This window comes from Syngnathus leptorhynchus, unplaced genomic scaffold, assembly GCF_054491065.1.
Source record: "Syngnathus leptorhynchus isolate UIUO unplaced genomic scaffold, UIUO_Slep HiC_scaffold_197, whole genome shotgun sequence".
NCBI lineage: Eukaryota > Metazoa > Chordata > Actinopteri > Syngnathiformes > Syngnathidae > Syngnathus > Syngnathus leptorhynchus.
In genome coordinates this window covers 87,796-97,500 of record NW_028232164.1, presented here as the reverse complement: position 1 = coordinate 97,500, position 9,705 = coordinate 87,796, and positions in this window count along the sequence as shown.

Below are 9,705 nucleotides of genomic sequence, written 5' to 3'. Positions count from 1 at the left end.
GCGAGGCACGCACTGCGTGCGGCCAGGATGCGGAGTTGGATCGGCGCTGGTTGGGAACCCTCGGGGAACGAAGGCGGACGGCGGCCAGCCGGCGCCGACGAACCCGTCGGGGAGGGGGCTGGTGGCAGGCGCGATCGGCACTATTGCTGACTGCCGGGAGGGAAGCTGCGCCCCGGCCGAGTCAGACTCAGCCGTTGCGGCCCCCCCGAGCCCGCAGCGCGTAGCGCGGAAGCCATACGCCCCCCCGATGCGGAGCGACAGACGCCCCCGCGACCGCGGTTGGTCGGGAAGGCTTTTCGGATAGAGGTCGGACGGTGTGTGTGGACGGCTTCCCGTGGTGCCGCCGCTATCAAGCCGGAGGGTTTGAGAAACGACATTCGCGGAAGGACCGGCGCGGCCGGCGGACGCTCGCACGCGCGGCGCCCGACACTCAGCCGCTCGCTCGGCCTCCGTGGATCGTGGCTAGGTGGGATGGATGCCAAACCGGGTCGTCTCGGTCTCGCCGCAGTACGGTCGCGCCGGGGCCTGCGGGGCGGCGCGGGGAGCGCACGCTCACGCGGCGGCCGGGGCGCTAGAGTGCGACCCGCAGTGGGTAGGAACCGTCCACCCGACGTCGGACGAGCCGAGGCCGATGGAGGCCCTACCAAGGCGGGTCATGAGTGCCAGTCGGTCAGTTGGGTGAGGGGGTACTCGGAGGCCCGCCGGGAGCAGACGGGCGACCGGGGATGGGGGGCGTACGCGGGCGGGCGCCGGGAGAAGACGGCCCGTCCGGGGTCGAATCTCGGCCTGTGTTTTCGGAGCCGGCCGGGCATCACGCTCCCTCCTTGGATGGACAACATTCGTAGTTGACACTTTGTGTCATTTTATCCGAGCGGGCGGGCGCCTCGAGAGGCGGACCGTCCGGGGCGACTCTCGGCCTGTGTTTTCGGAGCCGGCCGGGCCTCACGCTCCCTCCTTGGATGGACAACATTCGTAGTTGACACTTTGTGTCATTTTATCCGAGCGGACGGGCGCCGCGAGGCGGACCGTCCGGGGCGACTCTCGGCCTGTGTTTTCGGAGCCGGCCGGGCATCACGCTCCCTCCTTGGATGGACAACATTCGTAGTTGACACTTTGTGTCATTTTATCCGAGCAGACGGGCGCCGCGAGGCGACCGTCCGGGGCGACTCTCGGCCTGTGTTTAAGGAGCCGGCCGGGCATCACGCTCCTTCCTTGGATGGACAACATTCGTAGTTGACACTTTGTGTCATTTTATCCGAGCGGGCGGGCGCCGCGAGGCGGACCGTCCGGGGCGACTCTCGGCCTGTGTTTAAGGAGCCGGCCGGGCATCACGCTCCTTCCTTGGATGGACAACATTCGCAGTTGACACTTTGTGTCATTTTATCCGAGCAGACGGGCGCCGCGAGGCGGACCGTCCGGGGCGACTCTCGGCCTGTGTTTTCGGAGCCGGCCGGGCATCACGCTCCCTCCTTGGATGGACAACATTCGTAGTTGACACTTTGTGTCATTTTATCCGAGCAGACGGGCGCCGCGAGGCGACCGTCCGGGGCGACTCTCGGCCTGTGTTTAAGGAGCCGGCCGGGCATCACGCTCCTTCCTTGGATGGACAACATTCGTAGTTGACACTTTGTGTCATTTTATCCGAGCGGGCGGGCGCCGCGAGGCGGACCGTCCGGGGCGACTCTCGGCCTGTGTTTAAGGAGCCGGCCGGGCATCACGCTCCTTCCTTGGATGGACAACATTCGCAGTTGACACTTTGTGTCATTTTATCCGAGCAGACGGGCGCCGCGAGGCGGACCGTCCGGGGCGACTCTCGGCCTGTGTTTTCGGAGCCGGCCGGGCATCACGCTCCCTCCTTGGATGGACAACATTCGTAGTTGACACTTTGTGTCATTTTATCCGAGCAGACGGGCGCCGCGAGGCGGACCGTCCGGGGCGACTCTCGGCCTGTGTTTAAGGAGCCGGCCGGGCATCACGCTCCTTCCTTGGATGGACAACATTCGCAGTTGACACTTTGTGTCATTTTGTTCGGCCTGTGTTTAAGGAGGCGGCCGTCCTCCACTCGGTCCGTGTTTAAGGAGCGACACTCGCGCTCCGGTTCGGCCTGTATTTAGGGAGGCGGCCGTCCTCCGCTTGGTCTGTGTTAAGGGCGACACTCTGTCCATGTTTGAGGAGCCTGGCCCTGACGCTCCTCTCCGGCCTGTGTTTAAGGAGGCGGCCGTCCTCCCCTTGGTCTGTGTTAAGGGCGACACTCGGTCCATGTTTGAGGAGCCTGGCCCTGACGCTCCTCTCCGGCCTGTGTTTAAGGAGGCGGCCGTCCTCCCCTTGGTCTGTGTTAAGGGCGACACTCGGTCCATGTTTGAGGAGCCTGGCCCTGACGCTCCTCTCCGGCCTGTGTTTAGGGAGGCGGCCGTCCTCCCCTTGGTCTGTGTTAAGGGCGACACTCTGTCCATGTTTGAGGAGCCTGGCCCTGACGCTCCTCTCCGGCCTGTGTTTAAGGAGGCGGCCGTCCTCCCCTTGGTCTGTGTTAAGGGCGACACTCGGTCCATGTTTGAGGAGCCTGGCCCTGACGCTCCTCTCCGGCCTGTGTTTAAGGAGGCGGCCGTCCTCCCCTTGGTCTGTGTTAAGGGCGACACTCTGTCCATGTTTGAGGAGCCTGGCCCTGACGCTCCTCTCCGGCCTGTGTTTAAGGAGGCGGCCGTCCTCCCCTTGGTCTGTGTTAAGGGCGACACTCGGTCCATGTTTGAGGAGCCTGGCCCTGACGCTCCTCTCCGGCCTGTGTTTAAGGAGGCGGCCGTCCTCCCCTTGGTCTGTGTTAAGGGCGACACTCGGTCCATGTTTGAGGAGCCTGGCCCTGACGCTCCTCTCCGGCCTGTGTTTAAGGAGGCGGCCGTCCTCCCCTTGGTCTGTGTTAAGGGCGACACTCTGTCCATGTTTGAGGAGCCTGGCCCTGACGCTCCTCTCCGGCCTGTGTTTAAGGAGGCGGCCGTCCTCCCCTTGGTCTGTGTTAAGGGCGACACTCGGTCCATGTTTGAGGAGCCTGGCCCTCGCGCTCCGGTTCGGCCTGTATTTAGGGAGGCGGCCGTCCTCCGCTTGGTCTGTGTTAAGGGCGACACTCGGTCCGTGTTTAAGGAGCCGGCCCTGACGCTCCTCTTCGGCCTGTGTTTAAGGAGGCGGCCGTCCTCCACTTCCTTCCATGCACCACCACATTCGCAGTTGACACTTTGCCATTTTTTCAGAGAGGTGACACTTAGTCGTTTTTTCGAAAGTTGACACTTAGTCGTTTTTTCGAAAGTTGACACTTTGCCGTTTTTTCAGAGAGGCGACACTTAGCCGTTTTTTCGAAAGTTGACACTTAGCCGTTTTTTCGAAAGTTGACACTTAGCCGTTTTTTCGAAAGTTGACACTTAGCCGTTTTTTCGAAAGTTGACACTTAGTCACTTTTTCGCCACAGTGACACCTCCAGCGCGTGCCACGGCGCTTTTCAGGTCTTCTATCCGACCTTGTGCTGTCGAGGACGGCGTGTCCGACGCCGTGGGGAGACCAGCACTATCTCCTCCATACTCGTAAACGGGGTGCTTTGGAAAACGGGGGGAAAGTCGATGAGTACACTGACTACTGGGACCATTTCATTGTACTCTGGCGCACCTGAAGACCAAAAAAGGTACTGCACCTTAGCCCGGGTACCTCACCCCCTGGTACCTCGAGGAGAACTTAGAAAAATTTCGACAAATTTTTGGTGAGCTCCAGGGAGAGAGGCTGATTTTTCGCTTTTTGAGGCCGACCGCCGAACCGGCGCGGGGCGGACTCACAAGCCCCGCAGAGCCGTGGGCACTTAGTCGTTTTTTCAGAGAGGCGACACTTAGTCGTTTTTTCAGAGGCGACACTTAGTCGTTTTTTCGAAAGTTGACACTTAGCCGTTTTTTCGAAAGTCGACACTTAGCCGTTTTTTTGGAAAGTTGACACTTAGTCGTTTTTTCGAAAGTTGACACTTAGTCGTTTTTTCGCCACAATTGGCTCTGAGCTCCAGGGGGAGAGCCTGGTTTTGCCTTATTTCAGGCCGGCTGGGGAACCGGCGCGGGTCGGATGCACGAGCCCGGCAGAGCCGTGGGCACTTAGAAAATTTTCGCCGATTAAGCTGGGACCTCCAGGCGGAGACCGGCATTCCTCGTCCTCGGGGTTCGACCCAGGAACCGGCGCTGGGCAGACGCCGTAGCCACGCAGAGCCGTGGGCACTTAGAAAATATTCGCCAAGTTGGCTCTGAGCTCCAGGCGGAGAGGCTGGTTTTGCCTTATTTCAGGCCGGCTGGGGAACCGGCGCGGGTCGGATGCACGAGCCCGCAGAGCCGTGGGCACTTTGCCATTTTCTCAGAGTCGACACTTAGTCGTTTTTTCAGAGAGGCGACACTCTGTCGTTTTTTCGAAAGTTGACACTTTGCCGTTTTTTCAGAGAGGCGACACTTAGCCGTTTTTTCGAAAGTTGACACTTAGCCGTTTTTTCGAAAGTCGACACTTAGCCGTTTTTTCAGAGATGTGACACTTTGCCGTTTTTTCGAAAGTCGACACTTAGCCGTTTTTTCAGAGATGTGACACTTAGAAACTTTTTGCCAAGTTGGCTGTGAGCTCCAGGAGGAGACCGTTATTTTTCGTCATTCGAGGCCGACTGCGGAACCGGCGCTGGGCGGACGCCAAAGCTCGGCAGGGCCGTGGGCACTTAGAAACTTTTTGCCAAGTTGGCTGTGAGCTCCAGGAGGAGACCGTTATTTTTCGTCATTCGAGGCCGACTGCGGAACCGGCGCTGGGCGGACGCCAAAGCTCGGCAGGGCCGTGGGCACTTAGAAACTTTTTGCCAAGTTGGCTGTGAGCTCCAGGAGGAGACCGTTATTTTTCGTCATTCTAGGCCGGCTGCAGAACCGGCGCGGGTCGGATGCACGAGCCCGCAGAGCCGTGGGCACTTTGCCACTTTTTCGCCACAATTGGCTGTGAGCTCCAGGAGGAGACCGTTATTTTTCGTCATTCTAGGCCGGTTGCAGAACCGGCGCGGCTCGGATGCACGAGCCCGCAGAGCCGTGGGCACTTAGAAACTTTTTGCCAAGTTGGCTGTGAGCTCCAGGAGGAGACCGTTATTTTTCGTCATTCTAGGCCGGCTGCAGAACCGGCGCGGGTCGGATGCACGAGCCCGCAGAGCCGTGGGCACTTTGCCACTTTTTCGCCACAATTGGCTGTGAGCTCCAGGAGGAGACCGTTATTTTTCGTCATTCTAGGCCGGTTGCAGAACCGGCGCGGCTCGGATGCACGAGCCCGCAGAGCCGTGGGCACTTAGAAACTTTTTGCCAAGTTGGCTGTGAGCTCCAGGAGGAGACCGTTATTTTTCGTCATTCTAGGCCGGCTGCAGAACCGGCGCGGGTCGGATGCACGAGCCCGCAGAGCCGTGGGCACTTTGCCACTTTTTCGCCACAATTGGCTGTGAGCTCCAGGAGGAGACCGTTATTTTTCGTCATTCTAGGCCGGTTGCAGAACCGGCGCGGCTCGGATGCACGAGCCCGCAGAGCCGTGGGCACTTAGAAAATTTTCAGAGAGGCGACACTTTGCCATTTTTTCAGAGAGGTGACACTTAGTCGTTTTTTCGAAAGTTGACACTTAGCCGTTTTTTCGAAAGTTGACACTTAGTCGTTTTTTCGAAAGTTGACACTTAGTCGTTTTTTCGCCAAAGTGCCCACCTCCAGCGCGTGCCACGGCGCTTTCCAGGTCTTCTATCCGACCTTGTGCTGTCGAGGACGGCGTGTCCGACGCCGTGGGGAGACCAGCACCATCTCCTCCATACTCGTAAACGAGGTGCTTTGGAAAACGGGGGGAAAGTCGATGAGTACACTGACTACTGGGACCATTTCATTGTACTCTGGCGCACCTGAAGACCAAAAAAGGTACTGCACCTTAGCCCGGGTACCTCACCCCCTGGTACCTCGAGGTGAGCTCCAGGGAGAGAGGCTGATTTTTTGCTTTTTGAGGCCGACCACCGAACCGGCGCGGGGCGGACTCACAAGCCCCGCAGAGCCGTGGGCACTTAGTCGTTTTTTCGAAAGTTGACACTTAGTCGTTTTTTCGCCGATTTTGCTGGGACCTCCAGGCAAGGACCGGCGTTTTTCGTCTTCCGGGTCCGACCCGGGAACCAGCGCCGAGCGGACACATTCGCTCGCTAGTGCCGTTGGCACTTAGAAAATTTTTCGTTTGTCATGAGCTCCGGGCGGAGACCGGCGTTTTTCGTCTTCCGGGTCCGACCCGGGAACCAGCGCCGAGCGGACACATTCGCTCGCAAGTGCCGTTGGCACTTAGAAAATTTTTCGTTTGTCATGAGCTCCGGGCGGAGAGCGGCGTTTTTCGTCTTCCGGGTTCGACCCGGGAACCAGCGCCGAGCGGACACATTCGCTCGCTAGTGCCGTTGGCACTTAGAAAATTTTTCGTTTGTCATGAGCTCCGGGCGGAGAGCGGCGTTTTTCGTCTTCCGGGTTCGACCCGGGAACCAGCGCCGAGCGGACACATTCGCTCGCTAGTGCCGTTGGCACTTAGAAAATTTTTCGTTTGTCATGAGCTCCGGGCGGAGAGCGGCGTTTTTCGTCTTCCGGGTTCGACCCGGGAACCAGCGCCGAGCGGACACATTCGCTCGCTAGTGCCGTTGGCACTTAGAAAATTTTTCGTTTGTCATGAGCTCCGGGCGGAGAGCGGCGTTTTTCGTCTTCCGGGTTCGACCCGGGAACCAGCGCCGAGCGGACACAATCGCTCGCTAGTGCCGTTGGCACTTAGAAAATTTTTCGTTTGTCATGAGCTCCGGGCGGAGAGCGGCGTTTTTCGTCTTCCGGGTTCGACCCGGGAACCAGCGCCGAGCGGACACATTCGCTCGCTAGTGCCGTTGGCACTTAGAAAATTTTTCGTTTGTCATGAGCTCCGGGCGGAGAGCGGCGTTTTTCGTCTTCCGGGTTCGACCCGGGAACCAGCGCCGAGCGGACACATTCGCTCGCTAGTGCCGTTGGCACTTAGAAAATTTTTCGTTTGTCATGAGCTCCGGGCGGAGAGCGGCGTTTTTCGTCTTCCGGGTTCGACCCGGGAACCAGCGCCGAGCGGACACATTCGCTCGCTAGTGCCGTTGGCACTTAGAAAATTTTTCGTTTGTCATGAGCTCCGGGCGGAGAGCGGCGTTTTTCGTCTTCCGGGTTCGACCCGGGAACCAGCGCCGAGCGGACACATTCGCTCGCTAGTGCCGTTGGCACTTAGAAAATTTTTCGTTTGTCATGAGCTCCGGGCGGAGACCGGCATTTTTCGTCATTCGAGGCCGACGGGGGAACCAGCCGGAGCGGACACGTTTGCTCGGAAGAGCCGTTGGCACTTAGAAAAAATTCCGTGTCTCGTGAGCTCCAGGGGGGACAGGCTGGTTTTATTCATCCGTAGCCGACATGGGAACCAGCGCGGAGCGGATTGGTGTTGCGCTGCCATATACCTCATCTCTCTCAAGAGTCCCCCCCTTATACGTGCCGATGGTGTTTTGGAAAACGGGGGGTAACTGGATGAGTACACTGACTAGTGGGACCAAGTACACTAATAGCCCCTGGTACCTAAAATGGAAGTATAGAGGCCGACTTTCGGGCAAGATCACGCCGGGTTAGGCTTCCAGGACCTCGGCTAAGCAATTTTAACGGGTTGCCCGGTTCTTTTTTGAACCAGCCCGGTTCTTTTTTTTTATCCAGCCCGGTTCTTTTTACACTTCCAGCTGGAGCTCGGGAGCGGCTTTTTGCACAAGATCACGCCGTGTTAGGCTTCCAGGACCTCGGCGAAGCAATTTTAACGGGTCGCCCGGTTCTTTTTTGATCCAGCCCGGTTCTTTTTTTATCCAGCCCGGTTCTTTTTACACTTCCAGCTGGAGCTCGGGAGCGGCTTTTTGCACAAGATCACGCCGTGTTAGGCTTCCAGGACCTCGGCTAAGCAATTTTAACGGGTCGCCCGGTTCTTTTTTGATCCAGCCCGGTTCTTTTTTTTATCCAGCCTGGTTCTTTTTACACTTCCAGCTGGAGCTCGGGAGCGGCTTTTTGCACAAGAACACGCCGTGTTAGGCTTCCAGGACCTCGGCTAAGCAATTTTAACGGGTCGCCCGGTTCTTTTTTGATCCAGCCCGGTTCTTTTTTTTATCCAGCCCGGTTCTTTTCACACTTCCAGCTGGAGCTCGGCAGCGGCTATTTGCACAAGATCACGCCGGGTTAGGCTTCCAGGACCTCGGCTAAGCAATTTTAACGGGTCGCCCGGTTCTTTTTTTGATCCAGCCCGGTTCTTTTTTTATCCAGCCCGGTTCTTTTTACACTTCCAGCTGGAGCTCGGGAGCGGCTTTTTGCACAAGATCACGCCGTGTTAGGCTTCCAGGACCTCGGCTAAGCAATTTTAACGGGTCGCCCGGTTCTTTTTTGATCCAGCCCGGTTCTTTTTTTTATCCAGCCCGGTTCTTTTCACACTTCCAGCTGGAGCTCGGCAGCGGCTATTTGCACAAGATCACGCCGGGTTAGGCTTCCAGGACCTCGGCTAAGCAATTTTAACGGGCCGCCCGGTTCTTTTTTGATCCAGCCCGGTTCTTTTTTTTATCCAGCCCGGTTCTTTTCACACTTCCAGCTGGAGCTCGGGAGCGGCTTTTTGCACAAGATCACGCCGTGTTAGGCTTCCAGGACCTCGGCTAAGCAATTTTAACGGGTCGCCCGGTTCTTTTTTGATCCAGCCCGGTTCTTTTTTTTTATCCAGCCCGGTTCTTTTCACACTTCCAGCTGGAGCTCGGCAGCGGCTATTTGCACAAGATCACGCCGGGTTAGGCTTCCAGGACCTCGGCTAAGCAATTTTAACGGGTCGCCCGGTTCTTTTTTGATCCAGCCCGGTTCTTTTTTTTATCCAGCCCGGTTCTTTTCACACTTCCAGCTGGAGCTCGGCAGCGGCTATTTGCACAAGATCACGCCGGGTTAGGCTTCCAGGACCTCGGCTAAGCAATTTTAACGGGTCGCCCGGTTCTTTTTTGATCCAGCCCGGTTCTTTTTTTTATCCAGCCTGGTTCTTTTTACACTTCCAGCTGGAGCTCGGGAGCGGCTTTTTGCACAAGATCACGCCGTGTTAGGCTTCCAGGACCTCGGCTAAGCAATTTTAACGGGTCGCCCGGTTCTTTTTTTGATCCAGCCCGGTTCTTTTTTTATCCAGCCCGGTTCTTTTTACACTTCCAGCTGGAGCTCAGCAGCGGCTTTTTGCACAAGATCACGCCGGGTTAGGCTTCCAGGACCTCGGCTAAGCACTTCTAACGGGCCCTGGTCCACCCCTGCCAGCGCATTTCAAAACTTGGCATTAATTTCGACCTAAGAGACGAAGTCTGATTTTTTTCTACCACTTGGGCGGCCTTTTTGCACCCAGAACACCCGCACCGGCACCATAAATTCGAAGGGTGCCGAGTGCGTCGGCGCAGATTCTGCGACGGAGTGACACTTCCCTCTTGTGGACATTCGGCGGTAGGTGAAATGCGCACTCGGTCTTCTCTTTTCTTTTCCTTCCAGTGAAACTTTGGCAACATTCTGCGAGCTGCTGGCTTCCAGAACCTCGGCCAAGCAGGTGGAGGATTTTTTTCCACTTCCAGCTGGAGGTGAGGAGGGACTTTTTGGGCAAGATCACGCCGACTTAGCAAGCAAGGTGGAA